This window comes from Dipodomys merriami, unplaced genomic scaffold (assembly GCF_024711535.1).
Source record: "Dipodomys merriami isolate MVZ:Mamm:240054 unplaced genomic scaffold, mDipMer1.0.p SCAF_3, whole genome shotgun sequence".
Lineage (NCBI taxonomy): Eukaryota > Metazoa > Chordata > Mammalia > Rodentia > Heteromyidae > Dipodomys > Dipodomys merriami.
Genome location: NW_027204492.1, coordinates 113,878,457 through 113,888,293, shown reverse-complemented (window position 1 = coordinate 113,888,293; position 9,837 = coordinate 113,878,457).

Genomic DNA, 9,837 nt, shown 5'->3' with positions numbered 1-9,837 from the left:
CGGAAGTGGCGCTGTGGCTCAAGTAATAGACCAATTGACTTGAGCTGAAGAGGGATAGCACTTAGGACCAGAGTTCAAGCCCCACAACTGGTAAAAAAAAATAAAAAAATAAAAAACACTGGGACATGATAAATTATATAGCACCCTAGTCATTAACATACAGAAGCCAAAGAAGGCTATGCATACTAGTGATGGGCCAAGGCTCATGTAGAGATGATCATACAAAATAATATTCTATGAAATGAACTCCAAGAAAAGGAAACAAGAGACATTCTTTACATTTCTTTTCTTATCCTTTCACATTCTTCTCCTACTCTACCACTAGCTTGACACTTGACCTGGGGTGGAACATTCTAAAGAATAAGCTTTGGTTGGGCCAGATAGTTAAAACCATGCTTACAGCCCTGATTCTAAGAGAAGAAAGGGCTTAAGTCACCAAACACAGTTCATTAATAAACATTCTTATCTAGGCACAAAGGTATAGGAGTCTGAAATTTGAGAAACCTTTGTGCTGGAAATGGAGATGTGGGAGTCATTGTTACAGAAGGAGTCAATGGTATGGGGCAAATGAAATCATTAAGGACAATGTAGGGAAAAAAAGGGGGTTCAAGATATAACAAGAAATAATTTCCTTCTAGTAGTAATTACAAAACTACTGTGTGCCAGTCAGCCATCGTTTCCATGGACTATACTACATTTGACTGTAGGGTTACCTCCTGTTCCCTTGTCCTTGTCTCCATGTGTTGTAAAGTCTCTCTTGAAAAGAAAATGAATCTCGAGTGTCTAAATAATACAATACTTCCCAAACTTGGGAGGAATGTCTACACTGATTGTTCTCCATTGGTCAGAACCAATTAAATTTTGGTCATTATACTTATTTATTCACATTACAAAATTTATAAAATTTGAATTTTTCTCTATGCATATGCTTTTCTCTAGACCTACTATACAACTATGCAAGTTTGTGTGTGTGTGTGTGTGTGTGTGTGTGTGTGTGTGTGTGTGCCAACCCTGAGGCTTGAACTCAAGGCTTGGGCACTATCCCTGAGCTTTTGTGCTTAAGGCTAGTACTCTATTAATTGGGCTACAGCTCCACTTCCTTTTCATCAATGCTTATCTGGAGATAAAGACCTCATGGACTTCCCTGTCCTGGGTGGCTCAAACTGCAATCCTCAGATCTCAGCCTCCTGAGTAGCCAGGAATACAGGCATGAGCCAGTAGGGACCAGTTTATATACACACTATACTAATTTTGTTTTATCTTTTGAGAAAATGGTAAGGAATTTTGGCATTATACATTCCCATCAGATTGGCATAAACATTTATATTTCTCTATATCCTCACCAACAATTATAATTACCTCCTTTTTCTTTTGGTTCTAGACATCCTAGTGGGTATGAAGTGGAATGCTGTCTTATAGTGGTCTTAATTGTGAATTGTTTACAGAGGATGTTTTTTGATATATACTTTAGGTTACTATCCATGTTTTATATTATACATTTAAATTGTTTTCAAAATATTCCTTTAGATTGGTTATGTTATAATTTGCTAATCTGTTCTTCTGTCTGGGGACATTAAAAGTTCCTCCTTAATTTTTACTATTATAAGCAGATATTTCTTTCTCATAGATTTATGCTTGGATTCTTTTCTCAAGGTGTATTTGAGATTCATTTTGAAGTCTTTTTTATGCTGGTCCTGAGGCTTGAACTAAGGGCCATTGGTGTAGTCCCTGAGCTTTTGTGCTCAAGGCTAATACTATACCACTTGAGCCACAGATCTACTTCTGGCTTTTTGATGGTTAATTGGACTTTACTGCTCTGGCTGGTTTCAAACCATACTCCTCACATACTAGCTTCCTGAGTAGCTAGGATTACAGGTGTAATCCACCAGGACTTGATTTTGAAGACGTTTTATCCATGAAGAATGTAATATTTTGTGCAATGGAGAAAGGATAATGGATTGACAATTATCATCAATAGTTTAAAAGGGCCAAAGCTCCCAACAGAGAGGATTCCATTGAAGTATTGAACACTAGTTTGGCAAGCTGGTTCCACTTCTTTTTGCTGTGTTTTTGTGGCAGTACTGGGGTTTGACTCAGGGCTTCATGCTTACTAGACGGGTGCTCTATTGCTGAGCCATACCTACAGCACATTCCTTGGGCTGAATGTTTTTGAAATAGAGTCTCACTTCCTACTCCAGCATAGGCCTAGGCCAAAATCTGCCTATTTCATGCTTTCATTTGTAGCTAGGTTAACAGGTATGCACCACCACATCCAGCTGTCCATTGGGAAGGGGGGGTCTCATGACCGGCCTTGAACCATGTTGATCTCAGATTTAAACAGAAATGAAGGTTCTGTACCTTTACTTGAAGAAAACTAAACTCAGGTGTGTCTTACTGAACTTGTATACTTAAATTTGTAATTAGCCAAAAATTGTGTTGTATGAAAAACAATGAATGTAAATGGAAAGAAAGGAAGAATGCTCTTTCCTCCCAAATGATCAGTGATATTCTGTAAAGGGTCTGGGCTGAGCATATTTGGATCATAGGCAGGTCTGAGTTGCCTCTGATGGCTGGTCCTGAGAAAACCATCCACAAGAAGTTCCAGAAGGATTTGAAGCTACAGAGGCGTGTCCAAGGGAATCCTTTGGAAAACCGAACACTTTCTATTTGCTTTTGTTTTTTGTTTTGCTTAATGTACTTGTTAAAATTTTAAAGTATTTTTTATTATCTTTAAGTAGTTTTAAAAAGGAGTTACCATTCAACAAAGCATTTTATGAATACAGTGCATCTTGATGTCACCCATTTCCACATTCTCACTCACTTCTCTGTTTCAATGTATTTAAGAGCAAAATACATCACAAATACAAGGAAGAAAATTTCAGCGGACCTTGCATTTACTTCAGAAAGTAAATTTTAAATTAGAATGACAGTATTTCCCCATGCATTAATTAGACAGTTTGCAGGGTATATCTTCTGCTAATTTCAATAATTTCCCTAAGTATGTCTTTTGTATGCAAAGATATGCCACGTAAGTAATGTTATTGTGACAAAAGGTACTTTTTTGAGTGAACCCCACCAATACATTTATAAGTTTATAAACTAAATCTAGCTTCTGTGTGTGTGTGTGTGTGTGTGTGTGTGTGTGTGTGTGTGTGTGTGTGTGAAAATACACATCCTTTCTCTTCTCTCTCAGGGCCTGACTTACTTCACTTAACATGTTTTTTTCTAGGTCTTCCCATTTCTTTACAAATAGTACAATATCATTGCATTAACTGAAATATGGTAGACTCAAGGGAGAATTCAAGTAGTGTAATTACTTAGAAAGGCAAAGTTAAAATTCAACAAAAAAAACACTAGGAAACAGGTACTTGAAAGGGGTGGGGAGGGGTTAAGGGGAGAGGGGTAGAAGAATGAAGACGAGAAGAGAGGGAGAATGCAGTCAAGAATCCCACGGTTTCCTTTATTTGCAATAAATAGTATACATCTAGGATAATCTTAGCAGGTGAGCAGAAAAGCTCAATAGCTATGTACATAGGACCATATAAGATGATGCTAAGCAAAATAAACTCCAAGACATGGACACAAGAAGTTTTTTTCTTTGTTGTTGTTGTTGTTAATGTACTGTGTGATTTTTTGTTTCTTTTTTTTTTTAATTGTATTTTATTTTATTTGAGAACATACTGTACAGAGGGGCTACAATTACATGGGCAGGATAATGCATACATTTCTTACCAAGCATTGCAGCCTCCTCCTTTGTTTACCCTTCACTTCCCTTCCCCGCCTCCCCCCTCCCCCCACCTAATTTTACCCCCCTCCCCCCACCCAATTATACCCCCCTCCCCCCCCCCACACCGGCATTGTAAAGCTGGTTTTGACATGACATTTTGTACTTCTCATTGTTGCAACAGATTTTTTGTTTCTTTTGCATGTTCTTCCCCCTGTGGTATATCCCCTGCTCTGCATTTGGTTTTGGTGCCCTGGTATTGAAAAAAAAAGAGTCATTGTATTCATAAACTGCTTTGTTGAATGGCAACTTCTTTGTACAACTACTTAAAGATAATAAAAATATTCAAAAAATAGAAACTGGTGGTGAAAGGCATAGACATTCATAACAGATCACTAATAAACAGACCTCCACCATCAATAAAGCTATATTGTATTTATAAACTGCTTTGTTAAATGCCAATTCCCTTTATCATTAAAGAATAAAAATAAAATGAAAAAATGCTCATCAATAAGAATTCAATGTATATCCTACAAAATGAAGAGTGAGGGAAAGGATGGATTGTAGGAGGATAAGTGAGAATGTTGAAAGGGATGACAATGGTCAAGATATATTGTATTCATAAATTACTTTGTTAAAGGCCAACTCCTTTGTGCAACTTCTTAAAGATACTTTTAAAAAAAATCTGCAAAACCTTCCTACTTCAAAGAAAAAGCCTTTGTGAATTCAGAGGAAAGTGGCTGAATGCATTCATAATATTGAGTGTACATACGTGAAAGTGGAGGCAGATAGCTTGAGGGGATGGGTGAGATTGGGAGAGTTGGGGAGCCAGTTGAAAAGGTGACATTGATTAAGATGCATTTTATTCATAAATTGACATGGTAAATCAAAACCCCTTTGCACAATTAACTAATGCGAAGACAAAATCAAGAAGAAAAAGAAAGGGAAATAAAACATTTTCACAGATGATAGAATAAACACATTTTAATCATAAAATTAAAAACAAACGATCTTTGACTACTAAACTATGAATGTAGGCATACTTGTGCATACTTAGTACACACATTCAAACATTTGTTGTGCACAGATTTGCCTAGGAGGCAAGATGCGGGTCTGTACACGGTGGGTTTGGTGTTAGGGAGAAAAAAGGCTGATCTTAGGGCACAAATGTTATCAGTACAAAAGGTCATTGCGTAGAAATTCTCAACTTGAAGATTTTCTATTGTTTTCAATTGAAAACATTTCTAGTCCCCAGCTTTATTTCAGCTTTCCTTTATCGAGATAAAACCCGATCACATTGGTGGTAGCAAGGGCTCTGGAAGTGGTGTTGGACAGTAGAAAAGAAAGCTTTAGTACCTGTCTAGTGCTTCATGTTATTTAGGGGGCCTGAGGAGCAGGAGACATAGAAGTAGATTTGTCTCACTTGGTTGTTTTGTTCTGATTCCTGAAAGGCAGAGAATATGTGTAAGGATGTATTTATAAAGCTGTTTTCCTTTGGAAATCCCTTGTGCTTCTTTATTTTTTTTGGGGGGGGGGTCTGGTCGTGGGGCTTGAATCTGGGCCTGGGCGCTGTCCCTCAGCTCTTCAGCTCAAGGCTAGCGCCCTGCCACTTGAGCCACAGTGCCACTTCTGGCTTTTTTCTTTTTGCTTATGTGGTGCTGAGAAATCGAACCCAGGGCCTCAGGCATGCAAGGGCAAGTGCTCTACCACTGAGCCACCTTCCCAGCCCCTCCCTTGTGCTTCTTGAGATAAAAATATCTTGACCACAATCCTGACTTGGTTGGTAAAGGTCCTGTGAATGGTATTTTTACAAAGCTGGAATAGATGTCTGCCCCTCACTGCACATAAGAATTACCTGGGGCGTATTCATGCTGCTCAGTGTCTCACCCTGTCAGGAACTCTAACCTTCTTGGTTATCAGTTGGCCTTGTCATCCATTTTCTAATTCTCCCTGGAGAGTACTGTGTGCCTGCACATTGAGTACTGACTGCTTAGTGACGTTCAACCCTGCCATCAAAGCCAAAAGGGAAGAAGAAATGCTGGCAGTTTGGATAACAAAATCACTAAATCAGAGAACTCGAGAGCATTAAGAAAACAGAAGAAAGGCTCGAGGGAAAACAGGTAGAGGAGCAGATAGTAGGGGCACCATCATCAATGCAAGGCCAATAAGAGCTCTTTGTCTTAGAGAAAGTTGTGCTCTATCCTTTAAAATGGAGGAAGTAAGACCACGAATAAACAAGCACTTTTAAAAGACTTGCTGCTTCTCAGAAGGTCATCAAGTGGCTGGTGCTTTGATTATAAATAAAGCCTTTGTTCCAAGATGATAAGTCATCTTACCAGGCATCCAGGATGGGGAGAAACAGGAAGAGCACAAGCTGATGATTTCTTCACCTGAAGCCTGTAGACATGCACAGACAGGAGGCAGCCTTCTCACAGAAAACCAATTGCTTTGTCCAGACTCTGCTTGCAACGACGCTATGTGTTTCTACTCATTTATAAACGGCACAGCAGATGGCAGTCAAACATAAAAAGAATGAGATGAACGGATCATCATCTCCAATGGTGCCACACAGGCAAGAGATAGCAGAGTCTTGAAATTGCTTGGGTGTCTGCAGAAACAACTTATTCAACAAACTTTCTGGAATGAAAGACCTGTTACATATTTGTATTGTCACAATGGCCACCAGCTACATGAGCTCTGAAGTCCTTGAAGTGTAGCCAGTGAGACTGCAGCAATAAAAATGTAACTTTATGGCTGGGCACTAGTAGCTCATGCCTGTAATCCTAGCTACTCAGGAGGCTGAGATCCAGGATCTTGTTTCGAAGCCAGTGTGGGCAGAAAAGTTCCCAAGAGACCCTTATCTCCAAGAAACCACTTAAAAACTGGAAGTGGAGCATGCCTCAAGTGGTAGAGCACTAGCCTGGAGCACAAAGAGGCTCAGGCCCTGAGTTCAAGCCCTACAACTCACAAAAAAGTAACTTTAATTTAAAAGAACTTTAATTCAACTTGAGAAGGCACATGAGGTGAGTGGCTTCTGTACTGAATAGTGTAGCTCTGATGCTGGATCTGTCACTTATAGGGCAAGTGTCTCAATTTTTTCCAAGTTTAGATTCCCTCACCTGTTGGTACCAGAATTCCTCTTGTTTGGGAAAATACCTTAGTGCGTCAGGTGGTCATAAAACCATAGACCTTAGAAAAGTGTTTGTAAAGGAAATGCAAAAGCATAGAAAAGTCCAAGTCATTTGCTTCAAGAACATGGGAAAAGTAATTCATTTGTTACTGACCTTTAGTGAAAGAAAGTGATGGAAGTAAGGAGAAGAGGAGCCAGCATAAAAGGCTGCAGGCCCCAGGTAACATCAGCACCCTGACAGGAACAGAAAGCGCTAATTATGACTTCTAAGTTACTTGTACTACTGTGTTGGAAACAAATTTTTTCTAAACCTTTCATAGCATTCGCATAAATGCAAATGTTATGTGTATGTTTGTGTGCACACGTGTGTGTGCGAATTTATTAAAAGGATGGACCCAAATGTTTAGCATAGATTTGAATGGATATAGGAAAATATGACATGATAATTAAGAAGTTAAACTAATTCAATGAAAGCAGGCCCTCAGATGTAGTAGAACCTATGGGATAGGAAGCCCTGAAGGACGTTTCAGCTAGTGTTGACTTTTCATAAGACGAGGATTCATGCCAAGCTTACACAGATCTCAAAGAGACAGGTTGTCACTGCTGATGCTTGTATTATATGTAAACTGGAACTAGTGGCGCTGTGGAGAGTTGCTGTGAAGATAAAAAGAGAAGTCTTGCACACTGCTTACACAAGTAAGGGCAGAGTAAGTGATGCTCAAGCTTTAGTTTCATATCACTAAAATGAATATAATACTCCCATTTTTACAAATTTTAAATTAACAGAGAGGTTACAGTTATATGAGTAAGGTATTGAGTATATTTCTTATCCGGCATTGTTACCCCCTCCTTTGTTTTTCTCCCACTATCTCTTCCCTCCTCACCTCCCCCTCTGTCTTCCAGTTTTTGCAGGATTAAGTGAAGTTACAAGCAAATCTCCTGGCTCACAGTAAGTATTCCCTTAAATGTCATGCTTATTCTTTCTGTGCCAGGAAATCTTCTAGACCCTATTTGATAACTGTATCATTTTACACTGCAGACCCAGGCAGGCCCCAGAAACTTGAATACATATGGGACTTTCCCTTCTGTCTCTTCTCTTGATTATATATAAACATTACTTTGGGAACAGTTCACTGGAATGAATTATTTTGTAGTAGTATAGAACTTATTTTCGGCTTCTCTCTCCTGTTTATTGTCTAGGCATGTCATTCATCTTTAGCCACACCATCTCTCAGAGTTTTCATCTCTTGCTTATAATTTATATTGGTTTATTGGACTTACATTGATGAGTCCAAATTTTATTTTTTTAAACAATCTGTGGGTCTTGTTTATTCATTCAGTTGTTCTTGAATCTCCCATAGTATCTTCTATTTTCAAATAGTTCTATTATTTATGCTTTTCAAATGCCACAAATTGCTATTGAGTATAACACGACTTTGCATGACATAAGTTGCTTGCACTTCTTTTGCATTTATCTTATTTATTCCAGCATACTTCTTGTTGCTGGGTGAGTATCTATAGACCATTCTTGTACACAAGAATCAATTATTCCTGAGAGTAGGATGGGAAAATTTCTAGAATGTTAGGATTTTGGTTACACTTCTGAAAAATTCAGAGTGGCCACCAAGCAGGTATCTGATTTTTGTTCTGGATGAGGTGATACCTTAAAATTTGAGCCACACTAAAAGTGTTTCATTCATCCCTGGTGACAACAAAACCCACTCACCATCTCACCTTCAATTCACCTATCTTACTTCTAGGTGATAGTGGCAGTAGTGGTGTTTAGTCCAGCTACTAATTAATCCTCCGCATAGATGGGTAACTGAAAGTGTTGATGGAGATAAATGTGTCTTTTGTCCTTCACAATATATTATTTTCTATTACAAGAGCTTAGTGTAAGGAACATGGCATAAATTTTCAAATTCATTACTTATATTTTCAGCCAGCACTTCTGTTCAAGTGATGGAGAATTACAGCTACATGCTCACAGATTGTGGCACTGAGTATTTAATGGATTGAGGCTGGGGAATCTCATATTCTCTAGTATGCTTAGCTTTTTAATGTGGGGAGCTCAGGTGTCCTGAGGAGAGACAATTGCAGCTCCACTTCTGACACTCCAATAGTGGAATAATAATTCCGGAAAGCTATGTCCCCCAACCTGATGACTAGAGAGAGGTCTCATTTCATAGTCTTTTCATTTCAGCTGTTGACTCTCCACGGTGAATAATAAACACAGGCATAAACTGTAAAAAAGATGTTTCCTTCTCCAGGAGATGGAATTGCCTACAAAAGCCTGGAATAAAAAAAAGCCTGAAAATAAATCTTGTCAGACCTGATAACTAATGTTTGAAATCTTTATCTACTGTAACTGGTGAGCGTTGCCAAAGAGCGTTTTAGGAATTGCATGTCAGCTTGTTTCTGAATAGGCAGGGTGTTTATCAGTTAGTATTATATATGAAGATTTTCCCCTTAGACTTACCACACCCTGTCAAACTCTCTTATTTTACTGTGTTTGTAAATCACAGAGAGTATTTAAGAGATAAAATAATGGTAAGCGGTGATGTGCAGTAAAGTGTTGCCATTCATGCTATTTCTTTTTTTTTCCCTGCTGGTCCTGGGGTTTGAACTCAGGGCCTGGGCATTATCCCTGAACATTTGTGCTCAAGACTAGTGCTCTACAACTTTGAGTCACAGCTTTTTGGTTGTTAATTAGAGAAAAGAGTCTCATGGATATTCCTGCCTGGGCTGGCTTCCAACTACAATCCTCAGATCTCAGCCTCCTGAAGAGTGAGAATACTAGGCATGAGCCACCGGCGCCCAGCCATTAGTATCATTGTGTGTCTTCCTTCATGTTTACTAGAGCTCCCACAAGTAAAATGCCCGTAGGTAAAGGAAGCACCAGCTGAAGAATGGGAACTTATCTGAAAGGTGCATAAGAGTTTTCAATTATTTGGGGCCAGGTTCCTTTTATAACCTGACTCAT